Source organism: Myotis brandtii, unplaced genomic scaffold (genome assembly GCF_000412655.1).
Source record: "Myotis brandtii unplaced genomic scaffold, ASM41265v1 scaffold71, whole genome shotgun sequence".
In the NCBI taxonomy this organism is placed as follows: Eukaryota; Metazoa; Chordata; class Mammalia; order Chiroptera; family Vespertilionidae; genus Myotis; species Myotis brandtii.
In genome coordinates, this window is record NW_005370787.1 from 813,151 (window position 1) to 825,544 (window position 12,394).

At 38.6% G+C, this 12,394-nt stretch overlaps 1 protein-coding gene across 1 annotated transcript in view; it reads right to left on the bottom strand.

Moving 5' to 3' along the window:
* Positions 1-12,394, bottom strand: part of HS6ST3 (heparan sulfate 6-O-sulfotransferase 3) — a gene marked incomplete at its 5' end in the record, with an annotated part of 712,237 nt that overhangs the window by 429,117 nt on the left and 270,726 nt on the right. The gene's annotated exons all lie outside the window — the stretch shown is intronic.

Below are 12,394 nucleotides of genomic sequence, written 5' to 3' on the forward strand. Positions count from 1 at the left end.
GGCCCTGCTCTGTGGGTGATAGAGGGCGGCGCCCCAACCCCCTGATCTGCCCTGCTCTGTGCGTGACAGGGGGGAGCTCCCCAACCCCCTGATGGGCCCTGCTCTGTGCATGACAGGGGGCGGCGCCCCAACTCCCCAATCAGCCCTGCTCTGAGCCCAACCAGGGGCTGCACCTAGGGATTGGGCCTGCCCTCTGCCACCCAGGAGCAGGCCTAAGCCAGCAGGTCGTTATCTCCCGAGGGGTCCAGACTGCAAGAGGGCACAGGCCGGGCTGAGGGACCCCCCCTTCCCCCCCCAGTGCACAAATTTTTGTGCACCGGGCCTCTAGTACCACATAATTTAAAATGAAGGAGAAAATTATGGTTTTTTAAAAGTTCTGAACATCAGGCTTGCTGGCTCGAGGGTGAATTATATTTATGATATGAGAAGTCCTTTTTTCATTGACTACATCTACCAGCTGAATTGAAAACATTTCTAATATAATACACATTTCTAGACAAAATTCTTTAATACAAAGAAGCCTTCATTTTATTACTGAGTTCTAAAAATATTGTTATTTATAAGCACCCATCTTCAATCCAGACAGGGTGGCCCTATGTCTGAAGAACTCTTTATTTTGGAATGGGTAATAGGTTTCAGCCTTCAAGTATAGAAGGTGAACTTCACATAATAAAGGAGAGAGAAACTTAGAGTGTATGAGGAAAGCAAAAAAGAAGTTACTGACAATACTAAGCTCTGTGGGATGGGTGGGGGTGTAGTGAAGTGGGGTGAGGGTGAAGAAGCCATAGGGAATGTGGGAAATTTGGGAAGTTTTTGGAGTGAAATACTCTCTTTGATCTCATACATTTATGGGGGGAGAGGGAGGATACTGTTTTAACTTAGTAATAACAGGAAAGGAACAAAGAGGGAGACCAAATATTATAGGAATGCCATTCGGGCAGCTTCACCAGGAAGCTAAAGCTTTATACGCCCCAGGGAGCCGCCAGTCTATTCCCCGAATTTCGCTGGAGGAGGGAACTGGACAGGGAGGAGAATAAACGCATGTACAGTAAGTTGAGGTGATTTCAGGAAGGTACTTGTCTGTCATTCACACCTGGGTACAGATCATTGGCCATAATGGGCGTGGCCACTACAAGGGCTAGAAATTTTGGATATTTAATCCCCTAAACAAAGGAGTTCACTCTCTTGGCATATTGTGCTTGACTCCTGGCTTGTGGGGCTCTCTCACCCCTGCTTCCTAGCATTCTCCCATGTGGCCCACAGACATCTGGACCCCACACACAATGGACTAATGAACTGTAACTAGCCTGATGCTGACCTGGACCCGGCTACATGTATTGGAAACTCTGGATACTGGTGTAGCTTCTAGCACTACTGAAACCTCAGCTACACTTCTTCTATAACTGCACTAAGGGAAATGGGACTTTAGACAGCCCAGGGGCATAATTCCACACAAATAAAAATCACTCATCCTCCCATGCAAGTCTCAGAAAATTCTTTTTCTCAAGATATCGTAAGGACCCCACCCCCAGCACTCAGTGGGGAAGATGATACTCCAATTTCCCTGATAACAGGTGGACTAAAAATCATGAAATGAGTTTTTATTGAATTACCAATACAAACTTAAACTGAGTGCTGCTCAGTGTGGATGGTGGATGTAGAGTTAGAACAGTCATAAGGGGGCGGGCGGGGTGAGACAAGAGTGGACAGGTGGTAAAGGGACCATGTTACAAAACATGGTGGATCTGAAGACAAGTCCAGCCAATTACTACTAAGCTGGATATTACCAGCTACTCCTCCTCTGTAACTTCAGTGTAACTGAGATCTAGACCATTCTGAGTTGTTTGCATCAACAATAATAATGGGTAATGTGTATTTCTGTTCTTAGATTTTGCAAAGAGCTTCAGTATATCTCATTTGCATCCCTTTCATTTTCATCATTGTTAAGCCAACTAGTATTATAGAACAGGAAAAACAGCCAGTAAGAACTGAGGAGCAGGCAATTAGGAGTTTATCTCAGAAAATAAGCATGATAAGATTGTACCAGCCTCACAGTCAGCAGCTATGATTTGACTAAAGTGTGGATCAGTTTTTAATTAAACACATTAAGGACAGGGAACCAAACATGCAGACATCATTTTGCAAAAGTAAAGCTGAACCCTATCATCCTGTAATCAAACAATTTAAAAAGCAAATCCTTTTATCGTTCATTTTTCAATAGTGTTTTCATAATATCACTGTTATCTAAGAATATAATCTTAGAGATATATAAAGTTTTACCATACAAAAGTAAGATATTTGTTTTGCTTGTTTTTCTCTTAAGAAAATAATTTTAAATATTGCTCTTAATCTATGTTATAACAAGTACTATCTCCCTTTATACAACAAGAAAATGAAAATTGTAATTATTCACAGTGCAGCAACTTATTCTTTAAAGCCATGTTTTTAAAGTAATGGTTCTTGGACCATCCACACCAGAATCATCTGGGGTACTGATGCCTGGGTTTCACCTGCAGAATTCTGGTATAAGGCTCTGGGTACATCCTAGGCATGGTGAATTTTTTAAACTACCTAGGTAATGTTGACGTGCACTTAAGATTGAGAGCTACTTCTCTTCACTCATGAAAGAATTTCTGGGCATGGACCCTAGATTCTGCAGCCTTACAAGGTCCCCAGGTGAATCTTAAAAACAGTAAATTATAATAATATGAAAAAATGTTTTCGACTTACATATACCTGAAAGGGATTCAAAGATATTCAAGTGCATAACAAAATTCAGTATCCTCAATTCCTTTAATTCCCTCCCTAGAGAAAGAGCAGAACTAATTCAGTAATAGATGTGATCATTTTAGATATCTTTTTAAAGGGCCTTGGTGTTTCCAAAGGATTTCTTTGTAATTTACTTTTAATATGATAACAACTTTGTGAGATAGTCTTATTACGATCATCATTTTTAAGTATTAGCATATTTAGGATCAGGGCTTTGACTCACCTAGAGTGAATTAGCTAGTAAGTTGTAAAATTGGAACAGGAAAATCCCAATTTCTTCCTGAAATATCTGCTCTTTTCTCTATATGCAGGATAGCCATATTTTTCCAAAGAAAATCATCATTTCTGGCCTTATAACAGTACTAACCTTAAAAAAATGCTTTATACTCATTCTTAATCTTCCTGTTTTAGAAAGTTACAAATCATAGTTTTTAGAAACAAGAGCATTTACATGATGTATGCTACATGTGACAGTTGACAAAGTGTTTTCACAAATAAGAGTCATACAATATAAATAGAACAGCATAACAAGTATAATTTTGAACTCCTTATTTATAGACATTTTGTTTATACCCATTGGTCCCCAGTGCCCAGCACAGAGCAGAGAAAGAGATAATCTAATCAATACTGGTTCAATGAGGTTGGGCATAATACTGGTGTCCTACCTAATACCCTTTCAGTGCCAATGTGCAGGCTGGCATACTATATCTGAAAAGAGCACTATAAAAGCCTGTGGCCACAAAACACATCCTTTTAGCTTAAACTACCCAGAGTCTCCATGTTCAATTTCTCATGCAACATAGGAATGGTATATTGTGAAAATAAGTGTGTTACTTTTTTTTTTTTTATATTTACATTCAATTTCAATGTCTTTATAGCATTTAAAAATATCAAGATATAAAGTTATAAAAACATCAGTATGCTATTTTGCATGATTTCTGCTTTGAATTTTAAAGCCATGTGATTATGGCTTTTATATTTGAACCAGAGGCCCGGTGCACGCATTCGTGCACATTGAAAATAAATTAATTAGAAGGTGGCCAGTGGGGTGGGACCAGACGGGATGGGCCAGACACACCTGGAGCCAACCTCCCGCTGTCCCTCCCCAGCTGGCCACGCCTGGGGAGGCGCCGGGGCTCGAAGGGCATCTGCAGAGTGAGCAGGGTCCCTCTGGCAGGTGGGGTCCCTCGGCCTGGCTTGCAGGAAACTGGCAGTTCGATATCTCCTGAGTGGTCCCAGAGTGCAAGAGGGCACTCTGCTGAAAATAAGTGTGTTAAAGTGAAATTTCTTAGCATCAGGAAAAGGGAAGTCCACCTCGTAGTCCCAGCAAATTTCATCCAAAATATCTCTGCCCAGACTTCTGTCATTTGACTCATGGTCACCCTAACCCAAAAGATGGCCTAAACTTGACCTACCAAATGAGAGTGTCCAGTCCAACCCTGCTGGGTCACTTTTGGAAGAAAAGGAAGAATGTTTCAAAGAACTTGTAGCATGTCCCTTTACATAAGTACTTATAAAATCCAAACGTTTATCAGCTCTTGGAAATGCTGTATTATACAATGTTCACTAATTAGAAGGGAGATTATGAGTGACTTATAAAATATATTGAGATCATCTATTCCTTTCTCCTTATTTGACATAATCCTGTGATATATCTAAGATGAGTGCAGCCATTTTCCTTAAAGTCTCAAGGTATTTTTCTTCCAGTATTTTTCCTCCTACTTTTTCTTATTGTAATAAAATATACATAACATAAAATTTACCATTTTAACCATTTTTAAGTTCAGTAGCATTAAGTATATTCACAATGTTGTGTGACCAACACCCTATCCATTTCCAGAACTTATTCATCATCTCCAACAGAAACTCTATATGCATTAAGCAATAGCTCCCAGGATTTTTTGTTGTGGCAGAGAAGGCTAGCCTGTCTAACCAAAATCCCTTCCACATTCCCCAGTGCTCTTGCAGTTATATGTGGCCATGCCATCAGTCCTTGTCAATTAAGTCTAAGGGAATGATGTATGCCACTTCTGGGTCAAGTTTCTCTTCTTGAAACTTTTCATTTTGATATGACTATAGGTTTACAGAAAGTTCCAAAAATTATACAGGTAGGTTCCAAAAATTATACAGGTAGGTTCCATGCCCCGTACACACAACCTTTCGCACTGGTAACATGCTTCATAATTCTAATTAATATTAAAAACCTAAACATTTGTACAATCCATAGACTGTATTCATATTTCCAATCACTCGCGCGCGTGTGTGTGTGTGTGTGTGTGTGTAGTTCAATGCAATTTTATAACATGTACAGCTTCATGTAATGTATCACCCCAATCACAGAACTGTTCTGTCACCCATGCTATACCTTTGTAGTCACAACTTCCCTCTCTCATTCCTAGTCCCTGCCACCACTAATTTGTTTCCACATCTACAAATTTGCTCTTTCAAGAATGTCACAAATAGAAGCATACAGCATGTAATCTTTTAGGACCAGCTTTTTCACTCAGCATGCTTTAAGGTTTAACAAATTTGTTCCATATAGCAATAGTTTATTGCTTCGTATTGCTGAGCAGTATCCTGTAGTATGGATATACCACAGTTTGTTTAATCATTAACCCATTGAAGGACATAGGGTTGTTTCCAGGCTTTGACTACTAAGAATAATAAAGCTACTATGAATAGTCATATGCATTTTGTTGTTGTTGTTTGTTTTGTTTTTCACTTGATTCCGGCATTTTATGAAATCTTGGCAGCCTGACCTTAAAGGTTATCCCTTTAGACTCTTCCCAAAGCAAGAAACTTCTCTACATCACAAAACAAGCCAACAGCCCACTCTCTGTTTTTAGCACTTCCAGGGATGGGTAACTAACCCTTGTGTTGTTTTCAATATAGTTGAGACTGACAGATGGGAAAAGGCTAGTTAGATGTTACTTTAAAATAACGTGAATTAGGATCCAACTCAGATGTGGGAGGATGAAACCATCTTAGTTTTAACTAACAGCTTTTTAAAAAAAATCTTTAAAAACGTCTTACATTTTTTATTCAGAATAAGAAGAAACTTTAAAAAGTCTTTTAAAATGCGACAAAAACATTTTTTATGGTAGGATCAGCATAGCCTTGTGAAAAGGCACGCCATCAGATTGGGCTGGAATCATAGTCTTCTATCAATAAGTATGTCAATTAATTACTGTTAGCTGGGACTTCTCCATTTGCAATGTGATGATAAGAGTGTGCCCCTCACTACTCACAGGTCCTCCACAGCAAATAATTATATCAAAGCACTCTCTAAACTGGGACCACCAACTCTTTCGCTATTAATAGCCTCATTGTTCATATTATCACTATTATTTAACTGATATAGCATTCTTACCTAGAGTTTCCAGGTTAAGCACTCATAAATACCTAATGTACAAATGGCCTTTTGCATATAAATGCCCTTTGCCTCCTCACTTTTTTCTTTTAATTCTACAAAAACATCATTAGTCTGGGATGTCTGTCTCCTAAGAATTTCAAAATAACCATTATGTTCCCTACTTTGTTTAACCTCTCTATAGTGGTTCATAACAATGGCTCCCCCAAACTTCAGCTTACCTTGGTTTCAATAGAAGCCTAGCCTGAAAGGATGTTAGCAGCTCCCTTTCTGATAATGAGTGATTGACATTTTTTCAGTGCTCTCCGCAGCGACTCCTGCCTTTATGAATAGCAGAGATTTGTCTTGCTCCTCTGCTCCTTTCCCACAGCCAGCTAGACGGTCTAATCTCTCCCAAAGCCCTAGAGCAGCGGTTCTCCACCTGTGGGTCGCGACCCCTGAAAATACATCCTGCATATCAGATATTAACATTATGATTCATAACAGTAGCAAAATTACAGTTATGAAGTAGCAATGAAAATAATTTTATGGTTGGGGGTCACCACAACATGAGGAACTGTATTAAAGGGTCGTGGCATTAGGAAGGTTGAGAACCACTGCCCTAGAGGGATTCAACATTAATCCCATTTGTCTTGTACCCCAACAAAGGAGCACTGAGTTAGACATTTCCCCCCTCTCCCCTCTTTTTTTTTTAAATTAAATCTTTATTGTTCAGATTACAGTAGTTCCTCTTTTTTACCCCAAAGCCCCCCTCCACCTGGTTCCCCCCCCACCCTCTGCCCTTATCGCCCCCCCACGTCCTCATCCATAGGTGTACTATTTTTGTCCAGTCTCTTCCCGCACCCCCACACCCCTTTCCCCACCGAGAATAGTCAGTCCACTCTCTTTCTATGCCCCTGATTCTAATATATTCACCAGTTTATTCTGTTCATCAGGTTATTTATTCACTTGATTTTTAGATTCACTTGTTGATAGATGTGTATTTGTTGTTCATAATTTGTATCTGTACCTTTTTCTTCTTCTTCTTCTTCTTAAAGGATACCTTGCAGCATTTCATATAATACTGGTTTGGTGGTAATGAACTCCTTTAGCTTTTTCTTATCTGTGAAGCTCTTTATCTGACCTTCAATTCTGAATGATAGCTTTGCTGGGTAAAGTAATCTAGGTTGTAGGTTCTTGCTATTCATCACTTTGAATATTTCTTGCCACTCCCTTCTGGCATGCATAGTTTCTGTTGAGAAATCAGCTGATAGTCGTATGGGTACTCCCTTGTAGGTAACTGACTTTTTTTCTCTTGCTGCTTTTAAGATTCTCTCTTTGTCTTTTGCTCTTGGCATTTTAATTATGATGTGTCTTGGTGTGGTCCTCTTTGGATTCCTTTTGTTTGGGGTTCTCTGTGCTTCCTGGACTTGTAAGTCTATTTCTTTCACCAGGTAGGGGAAGTTTTCTGTCATTATTTCTTCAAATAGGTTTTCAATATCTTGCTCTCTCTCTTCTTCTGGCACCCCCATAATTCGGATGTTGGTACGCTTGAAGTTGTCCCAGAGGCTCCTTACACTACCTTCATATTTTTGGATTCTTTTTTATTTTTGTTTTTCCAGTTGGGTGTTTTTTGCTTCTTCGTATTTCAAATCTTTGACTTGATTCTTGCGATCCTCTAGTCTGCTGTTGGAACTCTGTATAATAATCTTTATTTCAGTCAGTGTATGCTTAATTTCTAGTTGGTCCTTTTTCATATCCTCGAGGGTCTCACTAGATTTCTTGAGGGTCTCACTAAATTTATCAGCGGTTTCTAGAAAATTCTTGAAAAACCTTATAAGTTTTGTTTTGAACTCTATATCCAGTAGTTTGCTTTCCTCCATTTCTGTCATTTGTGACCTGTTTTTTTGTCTCCACATTTTGGCTGCTTCCCTGTGTTGATAGAGTGGCTTCTGTGCTAGGTGTCCTATAGGGCCCAGTGGCTCAGCCTCCCCAATTACCTGAGGTGGACAGTCTTGGTGCACCCCTTTGTGGGCTATGTGCACAGTCTTGTTGTTGTTAAGCCTTGACTGTTGTAGGTATCACTGAGAGGAACTGACCTCCAGGCCAATTGGCTGTGAGACTCTCCCCTATTTTTGTCAGTAGGTCTACAAAGTACTCAAAGGGCACCCACCTTTTTGGCCCAGATGCTAATGTATCCAGGTTCTTTTGGTTTCCTCCCTCCAGAGTGGAGTCTCTTTTAACCTAAAACATCAAACCTCTTTTAATCTCAAAGTGGAGTTTCCTTTAAACTGTCCAGGAAGGTCCCTAACTGTTTCTCTTCATGGATTGTGCTAACACCCAATCCTTCAACAATAGATCTAGCTCTTACTCTCCTAGACTTTGCTTAGGAGCAACCCTGAGCTGGCCAGGCATACTGCTGATTTCATCTCTAGCCTGTCTTTTTGAAGTGTGTCCTTGCTTCCTATCTGGATGACCTTGAGTAAGTCACTTCCCAGACTTTCCCTTGGACCTGAAGTCCTGTCCCCATGGTGGGATGGGGTGGCTATAGTGTGTCCCTGTTCCTCCACCTCACACCCACTCCGACTTTATGGCTAGCTTCTCTTCTGCCAAGTCTTCCCTTGGCCCTGCTGATGACTAATAATGAATAGAATTGTTTTGCAGCTTGTTATCTTTGGAAGTGTTAAAGCACGTTCTGATGCTCTACCTTATTAGGCCAAATCTCCTGGAATTTTTCAGTGCTTTCAGGATGTTCTGACCAGTGGCACAAAGAATTCCAGAACCTGTGTGTCAGTGAGAAGACCTGTCAATTTCATTCACTGAAGAAGGCTTGTTAAAGACAGATTGCAGGGCCCCAATCCCGGAGTGTCTGTTTTACTTGCATTTCTGACGAGTTTCCCAGATACTGAAGCTCCTGGCCTAATGATAATAATTGTGTTTCATATTTTCCTTTTATAGCTATTATTTATTTATAATTATTTTATAGCTAGTATTTTGTAATTGTATTGGCTGAAGTAATAAGTATTAGCTCTAAAAAATGTTTTGTGGCAGAAGATATGCTAAACAATTAATATTTATCAATTTGATTTCTTCCATTATTCTGAATATTCTTGTTAAAGATTGCTGTCTTAACCAATGTGGTTGAAACAGTTAACATTTTTATAATATCTAATTTTAATAGAAACATTAGAAATTAATTTAATTGTATCAAGCAAAACATTTCTTTGAAGCTCTTAGTAATATGAATAAAAATATAAGATGACAATCATTGTCACAGTTCACTATCTTTCATTGACTATTCTTTTTTTATTTTAAATACATTTTATTGATTTTCTAAAGAGAGGAAGGGAGAGGGACAGAGAGTCAGAAACATCGATGAGAGAGAAACATTGATCAGCTGCCTCCTGCACACCCCTCACTGGGGATGTGCCCGCAACCACAGTACATGCCCTTGACCGGAACCGAACCTGGGACCCTTCAGTCCACAGGCCGATGCTCTATCCACTGAGCAAAACCGGTTAGGGCTCATTGACTATTCTTAATCCTGCTTGACCTTTAACCAAAAAACTAAATTATCCTTCTAATCCAAGGAAAGTAGAAATCAGAACTACACAAATAAATTAAAAATGTGCTTCTAAATGAAAAAGGTTAAAATTGAGAGGATGCAACAGCTTGACATTGCTTAGGAAAATAAAATCTTCCCAAATAAATTTTTCTTTTAAAACATTTCAAAAGTAATGCAACTTTAGAAACATTTAAGTTGAAAAACAATTTCTGAATGACACAGGATAATAAGAAAGCAACAAGGAACATTTTTGAGACCCAGGAAATTGAGACCGCTACAGGGGAACTGATAAATTGATTTTTTATTATGTTAGGAGCTTGTAAACCCTCTCTCTTCATTGTGCTGCACTAAGAGAATACTAGCAGGTATTAAAACACCCTCCAAAGACTTCCAATTTTTTTATTATAGCTGTGTGAATGAAAGTCAAAATAATATCCAGGTAAGTAAAAGATTCATTATTACCTGAGTTAAGTTATCAATTTTTTCCTTATCTACATCTAACAGAAGAACATCTAGCACTTTATATAGAAGGCAAAATGAACATATAAACTTAGAGTTGGAGACCCCACATTTTGCAGATTCTAAATTCTAATTCTATGAACATTAACTTGCATACAAATTATAATTCTGCTTGAGAAGACCCTCTTCTGTGCTTTACAGACAAATGTTATGCCAAGACTTCCCAAAGTGACTTATCACAATGCCAGATTTATAAGGCAGGTTTAATCAACACTAGCAGAATCATTGCATACCAAACACTGCAGGATTTACAAGAGTACAGACCGTGACGGTAACATGTAAGCTGGCTTTTTCTGTGCTTAACTTGGAAGCACAGACGTGATCAGCTTTTACCTTTTCAAGACTTAACATCTGCTGTGAGCATGATGAAAACAATTGGCTGGGGAAATTGGATGTATTTCAATACTAATTTCAGTGGCCTCACTCAATGTAGCTACAGGATTGATATGAATAACGGCAAGAGCAAGAAAGACTATTTAATCCAGGCAAGGAAATGTTGACTGTTAGGACTCTGCAGATTTGAAATCTATAATTGGGACACAGAAGAATATTCTTTTCTAGGGAATACTAAATTATCCCCTTCAGAAGCACAATGTAAAATTTATTGCAGCACCCTAGTCAAGAACTAAGGAGAGAGGGTTTTATCTTCACCTACTATACCATCTGAACTGGGGTTATATGCTTTCGGTTAAAATAAATATTTTGTGAATTTTCTGTACACCCTATCATAACTCCAGTCAACATTTACACCAACAACATTATTTTGGTTTCCATTTGAGTAAATTCTCCTTAGTCTTTACTTAACACACATATCAAGGTCTTGGCATTAACAATTCAACCCTATTTTCTTTGTAAAATTTTTCCATTCCTTCTTTACTTCTGCTGAACCGACGTGAACAAGGTTATTTAATTTTTTGCTGTATGTTGCAATAAAGTCCAACAATACATGTTTGAAAAATAAACCTGCTTTGAAGAAAGATAACTGGCAAGCTAAAACTTGCACCACGCCACACCATCAGTGTATTTTCAGAAGTGGAGTGAATCTCAATCATCATGGGGTTGATATATAATACCCCTGGCTATTTCCTTTTTCAGGAGGTGTTGTGGCATTCTATTTAAATTTTTTTAATGTTATGCAGTAGTTTTGGAGAGAGTTGTTTGGAAAGGGGGAAAAGTAAAGTTAAACAAAGAATAGGATGATTCTAAAACAAACAAAGAAAAAACCACCACAATAACTTCCTTAAAAGTATAATTTCGAACACACAAACACACTTGACTCTTGACTAGCTTATTTCAAATTATGGAAAAAGCAAAAAAAAAAAAACACGGAGAATAGTTTACTTTTTAACTTTCACTTAGCAGACCAATCCCCATTAAAAACTCAGGAAATGTTAACTGAAAATTGGACTGCTACTTTAAGATTGTTATTGAAAATTTAGAAGAAAATGTAAAGTCAAACATTGGCTTGAACATAAAATCAAAGCTTTCATTAAAGTTTACAAATTTCTGTTTATTGGAAGTATAACATTTAGGGTAGTCAGTCAAGGACAAAGTGTTCCAGGACATAAATTGTCATGAAATTTTAATTTTTTAAATCGTAGACTTGTTGAATCTCTTCACCTCTCATGGTCTGTATTCAAACATTCCTGACTTTTAGTCATGACCTAATTACTAAAACTCTAATTGCCACATGTGACTAAAGACACTTTGATTAGTTATCAGGCTTTTCTTCACTTTTAGTCCTCTTTGAGCAAAAAGTCCAATCTTAAAGAACATGTGTGGCCTGCAGAGATCTAGATCAATGAGACTGGCTGTTCCCATAAGTGCCCGCCACTCTGAAGAGTTCCTTGGGAAATCAGTGGAGACCTTTCTGAAGCTGGGCTGCCCTAGCCGGCTCTCTGGGTGGAAAAATTCTAGTAAATGCCTATAGACCTTGTGAAGATCAGTCAGAGACCCTCTGTGAGGTAGCCTTTTATGACACAACATTCAGAGATTTTTCACTGAATCCACAAGTACACAGTTTGGCTTCAGTAATCTTGACAAATGTTTCTTTGGGGGAAAATGCTATGGAAGGCATATTTGCCAATTATGTCACAGAGTTAAGTCTCATCTTACGTGGTTAGTCATTGATTAATGCTATTTCAAATGCTGAAGTACTTTAAAGCACATTCCCTCAGACCCTCTAAATATGA